The sequence below is a fragment of the Lithobates pipiens genome, unplaced genomic scaffold (assembly GCF_037356315.1).
Source record: "Lithobates pipiens isolate NorthernLeopardFrog02 unplaced genomic scaffold, aLitPip1_a1.2 Scaffold_23, whole genome shotgun sequence".
Classification (NCBI taxonomy): Eukaryota; Metazoa; Chordata; class Amphibia; order Anura; family Ranidae; genus Lithobates; species Lithobates pipiens.
Window position 1 is genome coordinate 141,264,376 of NW_027507785.1, and position 21,809 is coordinate 141,286,184.

At 45.0% G+C, this 21,809-nt stretch overlaps 1 protein-coding gene and 1 long non-coding RNA gene across 3 annotated transcripts in view; one reads left to right on the forward strand and one right to left on the reverse strand.

Annotated features, from left to right (window-relative positions):
• Positions 1-21,809, reverse strand: part of FAM83F (family with sequence similarity 83 member F) — a 450,556-nt gene that overhangs the window by 157,722 nt on the left and 271,025 nt on the right. The gene's annotated exons all lie outside the window — the stretch shown is intronic.
• Positions 1,364-18,772, forward strand: LOC143927937 (uncharacterized). Its single transcript, XR_013262349.1, has 2 exons — positions 1,364-4,716; positions 18,294-18,772. It is a non-coding gene; the product is annotated as an uncharacterized LOC143927937 (long non-coding RNA).

Here is a 21,809-nt window from a genome sequence, read left to right on the forward strand (position 1 = left end):
GTGATTTACTGATGCTTAACCACTTCAGCCCCGGAAGGATTTACCCCCTTCCTGACCAGAGCACTGTTTGGAATTTGGCACTGTGTTGCTTTAAGTAACAATTGCGCGGTCGTGCGACGTGGCTTCCAAACAAAATTGATGTCCTTTTTTTCCCACAAATAGAGCTTTCTTTTGGTGGTATTTGATCACCTCTGGTGTTTTTTTTTCGCGCTATAAACAAAAAAAGAGCGACAATTTTGAAAAAACGCATTATTTTTTACTTTTTGCTATAATAAATATCCCCCAAAAATATATAAAATTTTTTTTACCTCAGTTTAGGCCGATATGTATTCTTGTTTATTGATTGGTTTGTGCATAAGTATTAGCGTCTACAAAATAGGGGATAGTTTTATGGCATTTTTATTGATAATTTTTTTTTTATTAGTGGGACTGCTTTAGCAGTCCCACTATTGTTATTCTTTTTTTATTAGTGGGAATGCTTTAGCAGTCCCAGTATTGTTATTCGTTTTTCGTGGGAATGCTTTAGCAGTCCCACTATTGTATAATTATTTTTTTATTTTATTCTTATAACTCAGCTGACTCCTCCATGCCTGATGCTGGGGTTATGGTATATAGCTGTGGACAGGGAGGCACATTTAGCCACTTTGGCAGCTGCAGTGGACTGCGCACTAGTCTCTGCTTGGGTGATGGAAGATGAGGAGGATGAGGATGGTTTAGTAAGCCAGCCCACCAGCTCCTCTGCATGCTGTGGCTGGATAGCACAGGCAGCATCACTAAACAGAGGAAATTATGCCCCGCATTTTCTGAAAAGAGTTTGTAGCGAATGCCACAAAAAAAGTTTATCAGATCAAAGATCTGATTACTTGCTCCACACCTGGAGTGGTTTATATGATGGAATGTGAGTGTGGTCTCCAATACGTCGGAAGAACATCACGACCTTTGCACATTCGTATTGGAGAACACATCAACAACATTAAAAATGGCATTGTAACACATAATATCTCTAAACATTTTAAGTTGTTCCATGATAGGAATCCGGCCACACTAAAATTTTGGGGTATTGAGAAGGTTACCCGACATTGGAGGGGGGGGGCAACTTTATTTGACAGTTGAGCCGCCGGGAATCCTTTCTGGGTTTATGAGACCCAAGTGGGTGTCCCTACGGGACTCAACGTCGAATTTAATTTAAATTGTTTTATTTCTGACCGTTAATATTTTACTTTTGATTGCTAATATATGCTAGTATATATCTAATTTTATTAGTATTGTAAAGGGTGGTTGCAGTGACACCAGGTTTTGAATTAAATATTTGGGTCTTCTAAATGTTAAAATTATATTTTAATATATTATTATTTTAAATGAACGTGACCTGGTCCGGCTTCTTGAGTTGGTTTCCGACTCTTATTCACCGGAGGCCACTTCACACACCAATTTTTTGAGAACATTTTACTTTGGGAGTGATTTCTGGTAATGTTGATGGATCTTATTATAATCCCCTTTTGGATTCTATATTGTAATCTCCTTTTCTCCCGCTAGATGGCGTTGTATAGCACAATGTATGGGCACCTTTTACTGCAGTGGAGGATGATTATCGTTTAGGGTGATGACAGTGTATGCCCTGCCCTATCCTTTTTATCTGTAGTAATGTTTAGGTGCCCTCGGCGATGTGGGCAATACAAGGAAGGTAGGGATTATATCTTTTACTGTTATGTCAGGGTAGTGATAATGCCAACGATGTGGGCGGAAGCAAGGTGTCTCTCTAGACAAGAAATTGAGCTGTGTCACGTGACCGTGCGTCTGCCCCTGTCTGCGCTCATTGTGCTGTACGGATCGAGATGTTGGTAGCATGATGGGGGCGGAAGTGAGGGTGCGAGACTTCCGGTCACGTGACGGCCCAGTCACATGACTTGATTATCATGTGGCTACAAAGGCCCGCCCATTGCTGTGCTCGGCCGTGCTGCGTTTACAGCATTGCCGTGGATACAGCGAGGGCAGAAGTGACACAGAGTCCTACTCTCTTGTGATTGGCTCTGCCTTACTCATGTGACTGTATTCCGATCATGTGACCGGAACATGTGACTTGAGTTTGTTTGTTTGGTTTTCCTACATGTGCTGACACTGACGAGTATAACATTACCTTTGAGCAAGATGAATTTTAAACTGAATTGATGACTTTTGCTATTAGTAAGTGTGATTTATAGGTTTTAAATCGTGTGAATGATTATATATGTTGATTATTTTTAACTTAATGGGGACGATGCAAATGGTTTTGAATATCTGTCCCCTGATTGGCTACAGGCTTTTAATCATGATTCATTCAGCTGGGGATAATTAGTGGGTGGTTATAAATTTGAAAATGGTTGCAAGGGCCTCTTTATCCGCTGATGAAGTCCCGTTCAGGACGATACGCATGTGGGAGGACCCTGGAATGTCACTGCAACCACCTTACTGCATTGTTTAACCACTACAGATCCGCGCTATTGCCAAATGATGGCATCAGCGCGGACCTACATTTCCGGGACTACGTCTATTGACGTCGTCCCGGATACGAGCGGCCTGCGCGCCCCCTGAGGGGCGCGCGCGGCGCGCTCTGTGATCGGCAAGTCCGTGAGACTCGCCTGATCACCGATCCGTGCAAGGGGTCGATCCCGACCCCTTATCACGTGATCAGCTGTCAGCCAATGACAGCTGATCATGTGATAGAACGGAGCCGGTAATCGGCTATTATTCCTCCTCGCGCTGACAGCGCGAGGAGAGAAAAAAAAAGCCGATCACCGGCGGCCGTGATCGGGACATCAGTCCCGATCACAGCCAGCAATACAGCTGACCACCTGCCCCCTGCCAGTGCCCACCTGCCCACCGCCGTGCCATCCTGAATAAAAGTAAGTGCCCCCCATCAGTGCCCATAGTGCCACCTACAGTGCCACCCACAGTGCCATCCAGCAGTGCCACCCACAGTGCCCACAATCTGCCTCAAAGGTGCTGCGACCCAGTGCCGCCCATCAGTGCCCAGCAGTGCCGCCCATCAGTGCCCAGCAGTGCCGCCCAGCAGTGCCACCTATCAGAGCCACCTATCAGTGCCACCTATCAGTGCCCATCAGTCCCATCTATCAGTGGTACCTATCAGTGCCCATCCGTGCCACCCATCCGTGCCACTTATCCGTGCCACCCATCCATGCCATCTTATCTATGCCCATCTTTGCCCATCAGTGCCGCCTTATCTGTGCCCATCGGTGCCGCCTTATCTGTGCCTATTAGTGCCGCCTTAACTATGCCTATCAGTGCCCACCAGTGCAGCCCATCAGTGCCCACCAATGCAGCCCATCAGTGCCCACCAATGCAGCCATCAGTGCCGCCTAATCAGCGCACTTCAATGAAGGAGAAAAATGACCCGTTTGCAAAATTTTATAACAAACTATTAAAACATGATTTTTTTTTTTTTTGCATCTTTTTTTGTTTGTTTAGCAAAAAATAAAACTCCGAGCTGTAACTAAATACCACCAAAAGAAAGCTCTATTTGTGGGAAAAAAATGATAAAAATTTCATTTGGGTACAGTGTTGTATGCCCGCGCAATTGTCATTCAAAGTGCATCAGCGCTGAAAGCTGAAAATTGGTCTGGGACTGAGGGGGGTTTAAGTGCCCAGTAAGCAAGTGGTTAAGTGAACTTCGTTTATCCATGCTTATAATCCAGCACTAGTTGTAGTGCTCTGTATGTGAGTACCTGTCATTTGGCAAAAAAAAAAAAAATTTTTTTATCTATACGGTCTGCACTATATATATTTTTCTATTTTATAATGTCCATGTGGGGAGTTTGAGCCATCATTGATGACAACGCTGTGATATCCAAGGAGCTGAGTTACACCTTTTTGATCCACCTGAATCCTGGTATATGACCACTGGCAGTGGTGAATGCTCCATTTGACCTATCTGTTTAGTCAGGGGTCAATTCTTTAAGGTGAGCGGTTTGGCTGTCTGGTGGTGGGAGCACCTATTTTCTGGTGATTAAGGATATCAGTATGCATTCTATCCACTGAGAAGAATGAAGGATTGTCGATCAGTACCATCATAGACTGTTCATTCATTTTGTATCATTTCCTTTTTATGTTTGTTAGAAGTTTTTGAGGTAATTAATATCCTAAAAGATAAAAGTTTCTGAAAATATATGTAAGTTATATGTTTGGTGGTGAGTGATGGTTTCTGAAGGTCACACAACAGCAGATCATATAGGGAGGAGGGGATTTGCTGAGTAGGTATTTATATTTTGAGTTACTAGTCAGGACAATGGGTGGAGTTATGCTACTTATCTATAGACTGAACCATATTGGGTATATATGCAAATGTGGGTGTTATTAGGATATGCTGACATAACATCTTGAAACAGTATAAGAATGGACTAGGGTTATAGAGAAGGGAGGATCGGTGGGTAGAGAAAGGATTCTACACGTTGGAGAATGTAGATCAGATGACCCTATCCTCCTTCTGAAGCCATCACCATGCCATATGTTACCAGATGTCAATCTTGTCTTTGCTTGTCTTTCTGAAAAATAAACCAACTATTGAACGGACGAAGGATTCTTCAATTTCTACTCCTGAAAGTACGTTTGAAATGCCTTGGATGAGAAATACATATCTACGCTATACACACCCTTATATGGAGAAGGGATACTGATTCACATATTACACAAAGACTTTGCTATTCATTAAGAAACGCCCCTGTGAGTGAGTATGTAGAGTTGTATTTACACTACATTACATTTTACTTCTCTACATTCACTTTTTACAATGTTGTTGTTTATCCTGAGAGACTTTATATAATACCAATAGGGGGGGGTTTGTTTCAGCACTGCACTGCTCTGTTTATGATGTTTCCTTGAGGTTTTTTTTAATAGAAAAACAAACTTTATTGAAAGGAGAAGGAAACAGGGAAAAAGGCAGACATAGTAAGCATACCTACGGTACAACAAGTAACATGGGCCAACCTGGCCAAAGCAGTATTGCATACATGAGTGCATTGGGTTAGCTGCGCTGTATAAAGGTTAGATACTCATCAATAAAGTTGTTATAAAGCCATTTTGTGTCAACCGGGGAAGGGGGAGCAGACAAAGGAAAAAAAAAAAACGAAAAAAAAGGGGGGGGGGAGGGGGAAGGGAACATAATAAGAGGAGGCCCATGGGGTGGAAGAAACACAGAAAGGGAGAAACAGAGGGGGGAGGGGTGGCAAGGGATTAATATAGCAACGATTCAGGTACATGTCTCCCCATCCCCCAACCATCTACCCCAGATCTGCTCATTTTTAAGTGGATATCCTCTATGTGCATAGATCAATTTCTTATACAGAAGGGTATCATTAATCTCTTTCTTCCAGCATTGGACTGTGGGGGGGGGAGGGCCTGCATCAAGCCACGAGCAATCACTCGTGAAATACCTGTATCTAGTATGTTTGGATAACCGGACAGGACCATATAAGGTGATAAAAGGAGGCCGGGGTGTGGTCGCATAAGCGGCATCCTGGATCATACATGGATTTGAACCGTGCTATCCTCTGGGGAGTCAGGTATGTCCTATGTATGATCTAAAACTGTGTGAGGCGGTCCGACAGCCTGGGGGAGACTCTCTTCACATCCCCCAAGACTTCATCCCACTCCTCATCCTCAATTATTCCAACATCCACCTCCCATCTGGTCTTAGCAGCATAAGCCAATGTCACGGTGCCTGGGAGAAGGATGGTGGAGTAGAGGGTGTAAATCAACTTGGTTGGCTCATCACCTGTGATTATGTCAACTATAGGAGGGACTGTCAGGGTTGGGTTGGAGCCAGCGAATTGAGTCTGTAAAGCATGTCGGAGCTGTAAGTATCTGAAGAAGAGATGGTTAGGGAGTGAGAATTCTTCCTTTAGTGTTTGAAATGATTTGAGCTCAGTGTTAGTCATAATTTGATGCATGTACAGGATCCCATAACGTATCCAAGGCGCGGGGTCTGGGACGGACAACAGTTCGGGCAAATGAGTGTTGAACCAGAGAGGAGTATTAGAATGGACCTGCGGGGTCCCAAGTTTTTTTTAGGGCCATCCGTCATATCCTCCGGTGGTGTGTCAGCATGTCTACTTTGTGATGGGGGGGAACGTCTTGACAATGGGGCCCTAAGAACTGACTGAAGTGGGGTATGGGCTGGGTCGTCAGGGCGTTTACAAAGTAATGTCTGGTATCTTGGTAGCTCGCTCTTGTCAAAATGATAAAAATGGGACAATTGGGAGGCAAGATAATAATCTTGGAAATCTGTAAGAGCAGCCCCTCCCAATGTCACTGGGTTCTTCAGAATTCTCCAAGACAATTTGTGTCTGCTGTGACACCATATAAATAAATTAAGAATTGATTCAATTGTTTTGAAAAACTTTTGTGGTATATACAGGGGTGCATGCCACACCAAATAAAGTATCTTAGGTAGGAGTATCATTTTGACCAGACTGATGCGTCCCATAAGACACAGAGGTAGTCTGGCCCAGGTTTGTGTCTTGTTCTTGATCAGGGTGTAAAGGGGTTCAATGTTTAGGGGCACATAGTCTGTCAGCGTTCTAGTGACCTGCACTCCTAGATACTTGATCACAGAGACCCTAGGGAGATTCAGAAGAGGGGACGTGGGTACAGGGGGAAATGATCAAGTGGGAGGATCTGGGATTTGGACCAGTTGATACTGAGAGCCGAGTGAATACCAATACAGTCTATGGTGTGAAGGGCTGCAAGAAGGGAGGGACCCGAGTCGGCTAAGTATAGGAGTGTATCGTCGGCATACATCCCTATCTTTTATTCCAGATTCCCTATCCTAAGGCCATGGATTCTGGTGTCTGCGCGAACCACAATAGCCAGTAGTTCCATAGCCAACGCATATAGCATGGGAGAAAGGGGGCAGCCTTGTCGGGTCCCTCTCTCCAGTGGGAACTTGTCAGAGAGACAACTGTTCACAAACACCTTGGCCCTTGGGGATTGATACAGGAGTTGGACCCATCGAATAAATTTGGGGCCAAGTCCAAATCCCGAGAGGCACTCCCACAGGTAGTTCCACTCCACTGAGTCGAAGGCCTTGGCAGCATCTAGAGCCACCACAACCCACGAGCCGACTTCATCATGGGATCCCTGGATTTTCATGAGTAAGCGGCGGATATTCATGGCGGTGTTTTTTCATGGCATAAAGCCAGTCTGGTCAGGGTGGATCAGTGAAATGATGACCTGGTTAAAGCGGGTGTCCGCCGGGAGTCAGCGTTTTTTTTTTTTTTTTAAAGCCAGCAGCTACAAATACTGCAGCTGCTGACTTTTAAAATAGTGACACTTACCTGTCCAGCGCGCCTGCGATGTCGGCACCCGAAGCCGATCTCTCGATCGTCTCTCGGGTGCTGCCGCCGCCATCTTGGGTATGGGAATCAGGAAGTGGAGCCTTTCGGCTTCATTTCCCGGTTCCCTACTGCGCATGCGCGAGTCACGCTGCGCAATAAGGATGGACCCGCTGCCTCTGGGATCTGTGTGTTTCCCAGCAGGCAGCGGGGGACTTTCGGAAAAGGGCGTAATCTACGCCCCTTTCCGCAGAGAGCTATCCCGGAAGTGGGTGCAGATACCTGTACTGTACAGGTACCTGCACCCCCTCCCCCCTGAAAGGTGCCAATTGTGGCGCCGGAGGGGGGGAGGATTCCAATGAGCGGAAGGTCCACTTTAGGGTGGACCTCCGCTTTAAGGCGGGAGGCAAGAATCTTAGCCAGTATTTTAATGTCGACCTGTAGTAGGGAGATAGGTCTATATGATTCCGGATAGTTTGGGTCCTTCCCGAGCTTGGGAATTACTACTATATGAGTTTCTCTCATAGAGGGGGGTAGGATTCCCTTGTCAAATATGGATTCATATAGGTTATGGAGTTTAGGGGTCAAAATTTCAGAGTAGGTGGCATAAAATTCAAGCGGTAGACCGTCCAGTCCTGGTGCTTTAGAGGTGGCCAGAGAGGAGATAGCCCCGGAAATATCCTCCTCAGTAATGGGGGGCCTCTAAGAGCTCATGTTGGGCGTCTGTCAGTTTGGGAAATGTAATTCTCGCCAAGTAGTCTCTGGTGTCTTGGGGAGTAGGAGTGACCCGGGTGGCATAGAGTGCGCGATAAAATCCGCCACTTGTTTTGGATCAGTAATATCATTCCCCTGGATGTCTTTCAGTGATACCACAACTGGGGAACGGGAATCTAAGTGGGCAAGGTAAGCAAGTAGTTTGCCCGATCTTTCTCCATACTCAAATATCCTTTGCCTACAGAAAAAGATGCGCTGCTTGGCCTTCTCCGTATGCAGTTGGGAGACCTGTCGTAGCTGAATCTTAAGATTATTAGCTGTGTAGTGTGAGGGGTCTCGATGAAACGCCTCCTCCAGTCTTTGTAGGTGTTCTGTAGCCTGTTGGACAACAAGTTTTGACGACTGCTTAAGTCTGTTAATACGCGTGGTGAGCAGGGAGCGGGCGTAAAGCTTAAATGTCTCCCACACTATGTCGTGCATAGCGGAGTCCCTGTTAACTGTAAAATAGTGTTGCAATTCCGTAGGGATGTCGTCTTGCTTCTGCAGGGCGGTCAACCAAAATGGATTCAGCCACCAAGTATGAGGGGGAGAGGCCTTCAGGAGTTGCATCGTAATCCAGTAGTGGGTGTGATCTGAGAGGATTCTCAGAGCGAAGCCCACATCTCCCAGTTTGGGTGTCAAAGTCTGTGAGATGAGGATGAAGTCGATTCGTGACATTGTGTTATGGCTGGCTGAGAAGCACGAATATGCTTTAGCATGCGGATGCTTGTGGTGCCAAGTATCCACAAGAGCAAAGTCGGTCAATATACGATGTAGTCTGGTATGGGCTGGCGGGTCAGTAGGGGCGTCCGGTGTGCCCATTCGGTCCAGAGTGGGAGTGAGGGTCATATTAAAGTCCCCCATCCACACTGCTGGCCCTGAGGGGTATTGTGCCATAAATGCAAGGCCCTCCTTAATTACAACGTAAAACAAAACAAGATAAAGTTGGCGCACAAATGAATGGTCTCTTTAAGAGCGTTTGACTATCTCGTGGGATGTTTGTTTATTTAAATAAATGTCCTGTAGATGGTCTCAATGTGCGGCTGTTAACCCATTATGGACTTGGCAAAAAATGGATGCAGCAGAAAAAACGATCAAAAACAGCGCATCAAAGGGACTAGTAGATTGATGTGAAAAAGACTTTAAAATGTCATTTATTAAATGTAAAAAATAAACACAGACATCTGATCCCTGCAGGATCTCAAACACATAAAAAACACCAATCATAAAACGGACAGATGTTTGATAATGAAAAGCTCCTCAGATCTCTCAATTATAACTTTGGAAAGGTCAAAACCAACGACCAATGTGCACAGCTTTCGAATGCCTAATGAATGCAATCAATCATCTGAAAGAACCCAAAAAGTCAGTGTAAACGAATGGAACAACGTTTCTAGGGACACTCACTTCATAGGTGTTCAATGGGCTGCAGAGCTGATGAGTCCAGTCTGATGACCGAGGGGGAGGTGTTTATTTCAGCTCCATCTGAAGCGTTCGGCTTGGAGGCAGAGGTGTAATGCTGCACGCTAGGTGGTAAGGATCAAGCTTAGTCACCAGATGATATCAGCTGTACACATAGGCAGCTTGGAGAACGCTGCACTGCCTGCAGTGCGGCTTGTCCGAGCGGCTGTGGATCACATGAGAGGCTTGTCACGTGGAAGGCTGTGAAGGGGAAGGTTGCTATGCCGACTCTTAGCAGGAGAGTCGGCATAGCAACCTTCCCCTTCACAGCCTTCCACGTGACAAGCCTCTCATGTGATCCACAGCCGCTCGGACAAGCCGCACTGCAGGCAGTGCAGCGTTCTCCAAGCTGCCTATGTGTACAGCTGATATCATCTGGTGACTAAGCTTGATCCTTACCACCTAGCGTGCAGCATTACACCTCTGCCTCCAAGCCGAACGCTTCAGATGGAGCTGAAATAAACACCTCCCCCTCGGTCATCAGACTGGACTCATCAGCTCTGCAGCCCATTGAACACCTATGAAGTGAGTGTCCCTAGAAACGTTGTTCCATTCGTTTACACTGACTTTTTGGGTTCTTTCAGATGATTGATTGCATTCATTAGGCATTCGAAAGCTGTGCACATTGGTCGTTGGTTTTGACCTTTCCAAAGTTATAATTGAGAGATCTGAGGAGCTTTTCATTATCAAACATCTGTCCGTTTTATGATTGGTGTTTTTTATGTGTTTGAGATCCTGCAGGGATCAGATGTCTGTGTTTATTTTTTACATTTAATAAATGACATTTTAAAGTCTTTTTCACATCAATCTACTAGTCCCTTTGATGCGCTGTTTTTGATCGTTTTTTCCTCCTTAATTACAACTGAGTTATAGGGAGGGGGGGGACATAGCAGGCTAATATCAAAATAGGGGATCCGTTGATGGTGGCGTGTAGAAATAAATATCTGCCCTGCCGATCCGTCTGGAGCAGCACTAGGTCAAACGGCACCCTTTTAGCAATTAGGACCGAAACCCCCCTGGAGTATGAGGTGTGGGTGGCATGATATGCCCAACCTATCCACGGTTTTTTGAGAGAGGATTGGAGATGGCCAGTAACATGGGTCTCAACAAGCACGATTATGTCAGCATGCTGGGACTTAAGGAATGTCAGGGCGGCAGTGCGTTTTATCTTATTCCGCATGCCTCTGACATTCCACGTAAGGAACTTCAGAGAGCTCATGGTGGGTGCAGGGCACATACAATAAACCATAGGTGGACTAGAATCAGCAGAGCAGTCATGGCCAAATCAGTTTGCATAAAACACAATAGCAGCCAATACCAATAGTGCATGTATGACTAACATAGTACCTTCAGCATAAACAAATGTTTGCAAACATAGTGGTGTAAGAAAAATAAAAACCACAACATCACCCCCCCCCCCCCCACCCAGTCCAGCGCCACCCTAACACGGCTTGGACATTATACCCCATAACCGGGTACCAACAGGGGACATCCAATGCTTAGGACCCATTGGAGGCATGGAACTTAATTGCAGAGGAGCATAGATACCCATGGTAACAAAGGAAAAAACAAAGGGGGAGAAAAAAAAGTCAAACAAACGGGGGAGGAAGAAGTACACAAAAATCCTAAAAATCCTAGGGGGGCGACTTCTTCTCTGGAAAGTGCTTGGGGAGTAGGAGCCAAAAAGGTGTAATACCATTGTGCCTGCCATAGGGATGGTGGGTAAAGTATAGTAGAAAAGTTATGGATGTCGTTTAATCTACGGTCTTCCCCAGGCGCTCCTCAGGTATAGGGGAGGCAGGGATCGCAGGTCGGTGAGGTCGCCTGGAGGCGGTAGTCATGCTGTGAGATCCAGTACGAGGTGTAAAGGAATCTCCGGGTTTGCCCTCTGCTCCTGCAAAGGGCCTTTATTTGTAATGCAGCAGGGGATATCGTGGGCACCTAGGGAGGCAGGAGAAAGAAAAAAAAAAGCATCCATAGCTTATAGGTATGGTAACATGTTCAGTCTCGGTGTTCCCTCTGATCAATCCAGGTGGATGCCAATGCAGGGTCTTCAAAAAAGTGGGTTCTGCCCTCGTGTTCCACGCGAAGTTTCGCAGGATACAACATTGCGTATTTGAGGTGTAGAACCCGGAGGCGTCGCTTAACATCCTGAAACCTGGATCGCTGCTGTTGTACCTTGCTGGAGAAGTCTGGGAATACTGCCACATGCGTATTGGTATGAGGGATATTACCCCTTTCTCTAGTCAGGCGGAGGATTTTGTCGCGATCTCTGAAGTTAAGAAATTTCGCTATCAGGGTGCGTGGTGGGACCCCCTGGGGAGGAGGACGAGCAGGAATTTGATGAGCTCTCTCCACCGTGAACATCACCGAAAATGGCTCTCTTCCGAAGATGGAGGCCAGGAGATACCCGCCGGATCATTGACCTCAGCTGTCTCAGGGAGGCTGATAAAGCGGAGATTGCATCTCCGGAGACTGTTTTCCATGTCGTCCTGTTTCGCGCTAATCTGTTGCAGCTGGCGGCGCACCTCGTCAGTGGTGTGTTGCAGGGGGTGTATGATGTCTTCAGCTCTACTGATGCGGGGTCTCAGTCTCCGCCACGCGGTCCCGGAGGGTAGAGAGATCTTGCCGGATGAGGGACACATCAATTTTGACCTTCTCAATTTTGGAGGTGAGTGTGCTCTGGCATTAGTGGCCAACCCAGAGTGGTCTGTGTCAGAGTGAGCGCCAGCGCCATATTTGACCCGGTGTTCCTCTTCATGGCGGCGGGACCTGGCAAGCTTGTCAGCGGCCTCATGGACTTTTTAGGTGGGGACATGATCCGGAAATGGTCCGGGTGTTCCAAGATGGCCGCTGTGTATTAGGCCAACTCTTCAACCTCCCCGCTTGTAACATCTGTAAAGTGCTGCAATTAGGGTTAGGACTGTGCCTGAAAAGATCAGCGGCTGCAGCAGGGGCGAACCCGGGCGGTCAGGGGATCGCAGATTACTGGGCACAGGACCGAAGTGGGTGTAGCAAGATGGCTACTGCTCCTAGGCCCAGGCCGGCCCCACAGGCTATCCCACCGGCTGCTGCAGGGTAGAGGGGCACTTCACAGGTGGCAGGGAGCAAGCTGGTGGCCACGGCAGGTAGATGTAAGCATGTAGGCAGTCAGAGAGGCCTTTAGGGGCTGCCTTGGGTGGAGCAAGATGGCCACCGTTACAGGAACCAGGCCGGAGCCGCGGACTGTCCCACCAGTCGCTATCAAGAAAATAAGCACCACACCCGCGGCCGAGGGCAATCCGGCGGCCAAGGGTGCTGCGGAGCGGTTCTGGAGTGGCCTGGAGGGCTGGGGAGGCCCGAGAGAGCCGCGGTCTGTCTATGACTATGTCATAGTCTGTGACTATGCCGAAGCCGCGGTCTGTCCTACAGGCAGCCCCCGGGTGGGGAAATCCCACCGGAGCGGCTCTGTGCGGCGTCCGAATCGGGCAGATGGCTCCAGGGGTAGCGCGAGGGAGAAGGCAGGGTCGTCCAGGAACAATTCCGAGGCAGGATGGTGCAGGATGGAGGTTACAGGAGTGTGGACGAGCGGAGCTCCTACTGCAGACGTCCTACTCCATTGCACCTCAGGCATCTGGGGTGCCAAGGTTTGCTATCACTGTTCTAGACACTCAATTATATAACACCCTGTACAGCACTAATAATTAGCAATTAAAACCAAGTGTTATAACAAATATGCAGTATATGTATCCAGTAAAAATTATATATATCGTGTAACTATTAAAATGTGACATCCAGTAAAAGATGTAAATAAAGTGCTTGTGCACCGTGAATCACACACAGTCCATATTAATGTGTTAAAATGAACAGCAACAGTCTATAATCACTTATCTACATAAGGTGTGCACACATCCCCCACCAGGTGTACCCTCACCTTAAGGGCTTAATAAATAAATCATTAATAGCAATAGTATGCAGAGATCCTTCTTTATTTCCTTTATTGGTTGTAGAACACAGATCACTTCCTCCTCCTGGTAATTAGGGATGGGCCGAACACTCTCCTGTTCGGTTCGTGCCAGAACATACCAAAACAGGCAAAAAATGTGGCAGAACACACGAACACCATTAAAGTCTATGGGACACGAACTTGAATAATCAAAAGTGCTAATTTTAAAGGCTTATATGCAAGTTATTATCATAAAAAGTGTTTGTCCTGCCCCAGGGGACATGTATCAATCCAAAAAAGTTTTTTAAAAACAGAAGTTTTTTCGGGAGCATTGAATTTTTTTAATGCTTAAAGTGAAACAATAAAAATGAAATATTCCTTCATGTTAAGTGTCCCATAGACTTTAACAGTGTTTTCCCCAAACGCTGCATATTGTTCTGTGTTCATCCGAGCAACCAAAGTTCAACCTGAACTTATGGTCGGGCCAAACGGTTCGCCCATCCCTACTGGTAATAGCCCAGCTCAAAAGACAACATTTTTTTCCTGGTATGTTCATAGATTCTACACATATATATATATATATATATATATATATATATATATATATATATATATATATATATATATATATATATACACACACACATACACACACACATACATAAACACACACACATATATATATATATATATATATATAGAATATCTCACATGCAGAAAATGACGTGATATCGCTTGCAAAGGTTTAGTTGCAAACAAACTCCACAAATGGTCAACTCACATTTCAATTAATAAAAAACGCTGTTAAAGTGATGTAGTGCTGAGGGGTGATAAAGTTACCTGTGGTCCGGTTCTGCAGCTCTGGTTTTACGGAGTTCACCCCGTCCAGCTGCACAACACTTTGTTACCTCACACATCAACCGATCAAGCTCCTCCTCCAATACACAATCTCGTGACTTCCTCTGGGATTTCTAATTGGCTGGAGTTTTACCCATACTTTATATAGCGGCAATCGCTGCCATATTCATGTAGCCCACTGTCGTAAATAGATTCAATCACCCATCACTCCCATTTTCTCGTAGCCCGTCATTGTAATTAAAAACAGCGGCGATCTAGTGACTTCCGCGCACTGATATCATAAGTTTATACCCTGTTCAATATCTTATAGCCCCCAATTTTAAATGAACTAAAGCAGGATCCTTATGTAATGCACATGTAAACATGGTATCCATCTTCATTGGATCACCATGTTCCCATATATAAACCCAATAGTGCAAATGGATGACTCCTAGTGGCAATTGTGAAATGAACAATAAGTGCATATTGGATTGAACTCTATCTACAGCTGCTAGTTTATAATACTGGGAAACCTTATACTGGTAATACTGCAACCATAATCTTTCTATATCTAACAGATCAGTACCTACACATTATTATTACTGTAATGACGCAAGTTTAATAATAGTTAAAAAACATGTAGTCCAGCCTTAGCATACATTCATATTGCATATTTGATGTTTATGTGACATTAAAAATATATATTAAAAATGTATAAAAAAAGAATAAAATGTTTAAAAAAAAATTAAAAAAAGAATATAGAATTTTATAAAGAATTATCCATCATTCCACTCTAATCCTAATGGCGTCAACCATAAACCCACTAGGGTAACACTCCAAGGAAAAATATTAATAGATATACATTAAAAGTTAGCCAGGAAACAATTAAGGTCCAATTCCTTATTCAATCCCCTGGGTGCCAAAAAGCCTAGTTCATATACCCCCCAGGATTCCCTTTGACTAAGTGTCCAGACACAATGACTGCCTCTCCAGTGTTTTTTATATTTTTCTAGGCCCAAAATGTCATTTCTGATACTTGTCTATTATGTACCATCCTAAAATGATGATATAAGTAATCTTCCTTTTTTACCTTTACTATTTGATAGACATGTTCTTTTATTCTTACATGCATTGCCTTCTTTGTTCTGCCTACATATATCATACCACATGGGCATTGCAGGGCATAGACTACCCCCTCTGTATTGCATGATATAAAATCCCTAAGTACACAAAAGAACATGGGGGATGTGTTTATACTTATGTGTATTGGGTTAGGAGACAGCAAATCTACCCTGAAAGGTCATATCTCTGAGTCACCAAGTCTGGGTAAATGATTAGTAAACTAGCTCAGGTTAATTAGATTTCTGATTACAGTTTGTATTGTCATCCTGCTGTATATATATTTGTGAGATCTCAACTAAAACAGTCTATTTCTGATGTACTCCAAGACTGGTGTTGTCTGGTTCTTGGGGGTTACTATAGCCAGATCCATTGGTCTTGTGTTCCAGGACTTAGGTAGTGATATACTGATGGAAGCACTCAAGCAGAATGTGGGATGTAGCGTCACAGGGTCCCCAAGCTGGGCCATGCCAAACTTATCCCAGGATGTGGATAGGTCCGGCAGGTCTACTTACAGGGGGTGGACCACGGTGTCACCTGTGAGGACCTACAGGGGAAATTTACTCATTCCGCCCCTAAATCGGTTCCAGGCAGCAGGAGTCAGATCCAGCTGGGGGCCTTGCTCCCTTGACATCTCCCCATAAGTCCCGCCAAGGACAGCGTTGTACATTAGATTTGGAAACCCTCCCACTTCATGGCCTCTGGTGACACAATGAGTTTGCATAGACACAATGGCCATGGGGTAGCATTTGGTATCCCAGTAAATACAAACAACCCCCATTAGCAGTCACTACAACTTGTGGGAGTTCAAAAGACTGGCATGCACTTGAGTAACTAGACTGCCAGGATCTAGTAATGCAACTTGCAACCATCCACTTGAACAAAATCTGTCTCTTGGTGCCATCTGGCTGTTGTGGGGCACCTCCAGGTGTAGCAACAAAAGAGTTTTGCTAAGTCATACTGTAATCCATAGGTTCCTGGTTTAGTGGACAACTGGCAGCTAGGTGCCCTGGTTCATGGCCACCCCAGCACACTATAGGTCCCTGGTCCTGTCGGGTGTCTCTCTGACGATTAGGCCTCTTCAGCATCAAGGTCCTCAATCGCATTTACCTCCTCCCCCCCAACTTTAGAATGAGAACACTTTTTCCCAGGCTGATGGACTTCTGTCTCTTGGAGAAGGATTCTTTGGGTACTACACCCTGAAGAAAGTCCTCATTACCTCTCCACAAGGGCCACCAACTCATTGGCATCTTTAGGATCAGCTCTCCCAGCAAACCGCTGTACCAGGGATTGGAAGGGCTCTTACAAAAATAGTCCACTATGACGCACGCCACGATCTGGGCTGGGGTGACAACCTACAGTTGTAACCACATCTGTGTGAGATGAATGAGGTCATACAGTGCCTTGAAAAAGTAATCATACCCCTTTTTCCACATTCCAAATTTTCCACATTTTGTCATGTTACACCAAAAATGGAAATGTATTTTAATGGGATTTTATGTGAGCGACCAACACAAAGTGGCACATATATGTGAAATGGAAGCAAAATGTGTTTTTTTATTTATTTTACAAATAAATGTGTGAAAAAAGTGTGGCATGCATTTTTTTTCACCCCCTTTACTCCGATACCCCTAACTAAAATCTAGTGGAACCAATTGCCTTCAGAAATCACCCAATTAGTAAATAGAGTCCACCTGTGTATAATTTAATCTCAGTATAAATACAGCTTTTCTATGGAGCCCTCAGAGGTTTGTTAGAGAACCTTAGTGAACAACCAGCACCATGAAGGCCGAAGAACACACCAGACAGGTCAGGGATAAAGTTGTGGAAACGTTTAAAGCAGGGTTAGGTTATAAAAAAATATCCCAGGCTTTAAACATCTCACAGAGCACTGTTCAATCCATCATCTGAAAATGGAAAGAATATGGCACCACTGCAAACCAACCAAGACATGGCAGTCCACCTAAACTGATAGGCCAGGCGAGGCGCATAAGTCAGAGAAGCAGCCAAGAGGTCCATGGTAACTCTGGAGGAGCTGCATAGATCCACAGCTCAGGTGGGAGAATCTGTCCACAGGACAACTATTAGCACTCCATAAATCTGACCTTTATGGAAGAGTGGCAAGAAGAAAGCCATTGTTGAAAGGAAGCCATAAGAAGTCCCATTTGCAGTTTGCAAGAATCCATGTGGGGGACACAGCAAACATGTGGAAGAAGGTGTTCTGGTCAGATGAGACCAAAATTTAACTTTTTGGCCTGAAAGCAAAACTATGTGTGGTGGAAAACTAACACTGTATATTACCCTAAACAGACCATCCCCACAGTGAAACATAGTTGTGGCAGCATCATGTTTTGGGGATGGAATCTTGGAAGAAACCCTGTTAGAGTCTGCAAAAGACTTAAAGTGGAGTTACACCCAAAAATGGAACTTCTGCTGTCCAAATTAATCCCCCTCTCTGGTGTCACATGTGGCACCTTTCTGGGGGGGGGGGGGGGGGGGCAGATACCTGTCTAATACAGGTAGTTGCTCCCACTTCCGGTGAAAGATCGCCACAGAATCCACATGTCCAGGCCCCTCTTCTGTCCCCCCGCTGTCTTCTGGGAGACACACAGGTCTCAAAAGACAGCAGGGAACACTCAGAATGCGCAGAGCAACTTGCGCATGAGCAGTAGGGAACCAGGCTGTGAAGCCACAAGGCTTCACTTCCTGATTCCCTTACTAGCAATGTCGGCGCCTGCACCCGGAGCCGAGGGGATAGATCAGCTTCAGGTGAGGACATTGCAGGCACCCTGGACAGGTAAGCGTCCTTCTAAAAGTCAACAGCTGTAGTATTTGTAGCTGTTGACTTTAATTTTTTTCTTTTTTTTTTTTAGGTGGAACTCTGCTTTAAGACTGGGACAGAGGCTCACCTTCCAGCAGGACAACAAAACTAAATATACAGCCAAAGCTACAAAGGAATGGTTTAGATCAAAGCATATTCATGTGTTGGGATGGCCCAGTCAAAGTCCAGCCTAACTCCAATTGAGAATCTGTGGCAAGACTTGAAAATTGCTGTTTAAAGACACTCTCCATCCAATCTGACAAAGCTTGAGCTATTTTGCAAAGCAGAATTGGTCACTCTAGATGTGCAAAGCTGGTAAAGACATACCCCAAAAGACTTGCAGCTGTAATTGCAACACAAGTTTGTTCTACAAAGTATTGACTCAGGGGGGCTGAATACAAATGCATGCCAAACTTTTCATATATTTGTAAAAACTTTTGAAAATCATTTATCATTTTACTTCCGCTTCACAATTGTGTGCCACTTTGTGTTGGTCTATTACATAAAATCCCAATAAAATACATTTATGCTTTTGGTTGTAACTTAACAAAAGGGGGAAAAAAAGTCAATGGAGTATGAATACTTTTTCAAGGCACTGTACATCTGACACATTGAAGGTTGGTCCACCTTTAACTGCCAAGCGTGGATGCGCTGGGCTCCCAAGGCCATTGTTACATTAAGGTGGGCCAGTATCTCATTTTTAAGATTGTAGTATTGCTGGGCCTCAGCAGCACTCAAATAAAAATAGGCCTTCTGTGGGTCTCCAATCAAAAAGGGGGCAAAGACCTCAACCCACTGTTCCTGGGCATGCCCTTCTCGCTCTGCCACCCTCTCAAAAGCTGTGAGGAAGGCCTCCACGTTATCCTGGGCCATCATTATTAGTAATGCAGGGGCTGTATCTGACTCTGTATAAACTTATTAAACTCTTTCTGCTCTTGCATGGCCACTTGGGTAGCAGATGCAAGCAAACAGTTTCTTGTTGTCTTATTAGTTCTTTCATTATCCAAACTGATCACTGGCACCAGTGAATACAACATTTTAGTTTACTGTCTCTAAGATTGCTTCTGCAAGAGGCAGTTACTGGATCTTGTCCCCACTCCAGCCATCAATTTGTAGGGGATTAGACTCAAAGCAGGGACCAACTCACAGTTTCTTCAACAAAGGTGTCAGGTTTAATCCAAAGGATAGTCACAAACAGAACGTAGAGGCCTCTGGCCATAACTCATAAGAAAATAAACTTCTGCTCTACTGAGCCTTAATGTGTCTGTAGTCTGACAAAGTCCTTGGTTTAAAGCCAAGTGTCCTTTATAAACCAAACAATTGTATCCCAGTTAGTGTACAAACAGCCATGCTCCTAGTTGCCTCCTCACATGGAGACACACACTCTGTGAGCTAGGACCAGCTGCCTTCATCAAAACCTAGACAGAAAACATCAAAATGTGGTCCACAGAACTGGGAGTCTGTCTCACCCAGAGCTTATCAGACTCTGAGAAAAACCAGCCCTGGAACGGACTTTACTAACACAGGGTAAAGTACTATCTTTCTTCACCATGAAATCTTTGCTGGCATTATCTTAGATTATGAATCTAAAAATATGTGGAAGAACATATCTCAATCACTTTTCCTGCCACTCAAACCAGTTTCACAGGCACCCTGCTACAGGATGTAAAGTGCTATGTAAGTTGACAAGCCTTTATAAATACCTGTAACAATAAGTACACTTTAATAAAGAAGACATGTTTGTGAGCCAATGCCTTTATACCTACTGCTGCTGTCCAAATAAAAAAATCTAGTGCCATTACAATTTTGTGGTAATCTAATTCTGCTTGCTTTACTGCAGATAACAATGTAAGGCAAGAGGGTATGAGCTGGGGATGGGTATCGGGTGTAATGGTCCATGGGGTGATAAACCTTTTTAGGCAAAAGTATCAGCCCAGTGGTGCCAAATAGACATGTGCAGAATGGAAAAAATAGTTTTGTTTGAGATTCATTATGTTACTAATTTCATTTCAGAAGTCATTTAGTTTTGTTTAGAAAATGTATAATTCATTGGAAAATAAATAAATGATTTGAATTTGGATTGGTTGAAAAATTATCGACTGATCCGAATTCTGTGCAAAGAAAAACTGGTTGTTCAGGAGTGGGCCAGGAAGTTAGCGGCTGCTTCCTTGACAACCAATGAATCATCAGCAGGTTTCCCCGCTGACAGTTGAAATGTAAACAAATAAAAACTTCAGAAAAAAAACGACGTGGGTTTCCCCTATCCATATGCAAGGATTTTGAGGGGAACCCCATGCCAAAATAAAAAAAAAAAATGGCATGGGGTCCCCCCTAAAACCCATACCAGACCCTTATCCGAGCATGTAGACAAGCCAGGAAAAGGGGGGGGGGGAGACGAGTGCCCCCAAACATTACCAGGCCACATGCTTTGTGACTTATTGGAATCTGGAAGCCCCTGTTTAACAAGTCCCCCAGATTCCCCCACCAATGCAAATGAGTAGGGGCTCCCTTAAAAGCTTCACCACCCTGCACAAGTGCACATGCATTACCATTGCTGTACTAAAGTGAAGTTCCTGGTCGGCACATCCCCCACACTACAAGCGCTGCCTCTCTGCAGCCAGATCGTCTGGAGGAGGGCATCCAGGCACCAGGATCAGGGAAGGTGCAGTCTACCTCCTCCTCTGGCCAATGAGAGTACTGCACTCAGGGCAATGGCGGATCCAAAGTCTAGTCTCGGGAGGGGCGCTGCCAGAAAATTTTGCGGGCAATTTATCGGGGAAATGGCTGAGGTTGTCGCTTCAATCATCTCGGCACCATGGTTGATATGGCTTTAGGATGATTGAAGTGCATTATTTCTATTATTGCATTATACTATAAGATTAAATAGTTCAACTCACCATAATGCTATATCAGTGAGAGCCCTGAGTGTGTCACTTGCAACCGTTGCCTGCCACAAGATGCGAATTGTCACTTGCCAGTGGCTGTGTCCCAGAGTGAGGGCGGGCAGTGAGAGATAGTGTAATCTCTCTGTTCCCCGTTCCTGCACAGCGAGTGCAGTGTTCCGTCAGAAGCTGAGCTGCGGTAATGCAGGGCGGTTGGTGAGAGATTATGTCAAAGCCGCTACCCATCAGCACCCCCCCCCCCCCCCCCGGATCCACCCCTGCTCTAAACAGACTATTCTTCTTGGTGTTATTTCCAGACTGATGTACATTTCCTTGTGCCATGCACAGTTCATACGTAATTTTATATTGCCACTCTATAAATCTCAACAGTGATAGAACCTTTCATAGCTGATACAGTATGCAAACAGCAGAGAGCAAACAGTAAAGGAAAACCTTGGCCCTCTTTCAAGCAGGAAAAAAAAAACCACTGAAATTCAAAGCTTTATCTTCAATCATCTTTTTCCAACACAGAAGAAAAAAATATGTAAAGAACTGTCAGTTTTATTTGAAACTTTGCAAAGAGCCAAGATTAAGATTTGTGTTTGCTTTAGATTCACAAGGAAATCTATCTTTCTGTGCAAGAACTGAAGTGACACCTGCATGGGTCTCAGAATCTCGCACCTTAT